The sequence below is a fragment of the Callorhinus ursinus genome, unplaced genomic scaffold (genome assembly GCF_003265705.2).
Source record: "Callorhinus ursinus isolate GAN/ISIS: 27379988/994484 unplaced genomic scaffold, GSC_fseal_2.0 scaffold27, whole genome shotgun sequence".
Classification (NCBI taxonomy): Eukaryota; Metazoa; Chordata; class Mammalia; order Carnivora; family Otariidae; genus Callorhinus; species Callorhinus ursinus.
In genome coordinates, this window is record NW_027397089.1 from 20204253 (window position 1) to 20205600 (window position 1348).

A 1348-nucleotide genomic window follows, 5' to 3' on the forward strand; every position below is an offset into this window, starting at 1 on the left:
AAATAAATTAAATTTATTTTTAAATTAATTAATTAATTAAATTTTAATTAAATTAAGATTTTTTTAATTTAAAAAATTAAAGTTAAAAAAAGATGGGCTCTGGTTAACCAGACAACTTAAGACATCCTGGGAAAGTGAGAAAGCCTCCATGGCAGTGTTTAAAGAGGTACCTATAACTTTGTTGCCACAGGGGGCAGACTCTGTTGAAAATCAAGTCCAGGATTTCTTTACTAGGCTAGCAGAGCTCAAAAAATACTAAACAGCCTAAACAGGGCTCATATGAAGGTCAAGGACCTGATACGATGAAAGTGAGAATCAGAGACCTAGGGCAGGGATGTCAGGGTACATAAGCCTAACAACCTTGAACCCTCATAGCTCTTAATCCTCCCAGTTGCATGAGCTCCCTCACCCTTGCTAAAAGAGAACAGCTTCCATTCAATTGGAAACTCCCCAAAGACCCCAGCTGAGGAAGGTACTTCACAAAATGGTGCTTATCCCTCTCAAGATCTGGCTCCATCTTTTCTAACTTTCTTCCACCGACGACTAGGGAAAAATCACAGCACAACCCAAATGGGTAATTCCTCCTCTGGAAACACGTTGTATACAGTGAATTTGAATACCTGGCCAACATCTATCAGCAGGAACTAGGGCATGTATGGGAGTGGAGTTCAAAGATGTTAGATGGGGACGGAAGAATTTAAGGCAGGATAAGAAGCAATTACTGACAAGGGAGCACTCTTTTATGAACTGGGGCTTCTGTTCTGATAGAGACACCTGAAGTCAGTCCTCAAACGCTGTTGGGATGACCCCTTGAAGCTTGGACACAATGTTGGTCTGCCATGAGATAAAAATGCTGAAATTGCCCAGACAGAGTATTGAGGAAGGTGTTAGGAAGTTCAGGAAAGTATAGATGTTGGAATGATTGGTATATGAATCAGAGAACCTGCTGCCTAACTAGGTTCCCCAGGAAGGCCCAGAGGGCACTCCCATCACAAGAGCAGTAAGAGATAACACTGGTGATGGGGCACCAGGATCTTCAAGAAGTTCAGTAGTAACTATCTTCTGTACATCACAGCTGACTGCAGGAGATTCTGCCATGAAACTGGGCTCTCTTTTTTCAACTGGGGTGACAGGATTCCAGAACAGCAGAGGCCAGATGGTGGCACCTAATCTTAAAACTCAAGGTGAACACAATTATTGTAATACAGACCGAGGCTGGAATGATAGTCGAGGTCCCTTGACCTGCCAGGACCTGCAGCAATGGCTAATAGACCATGGTGTTACCAGGAACAATACAGATGAGCAACAGATTAGAATATTATTTGGTTTATATAACCATGCAAAAATT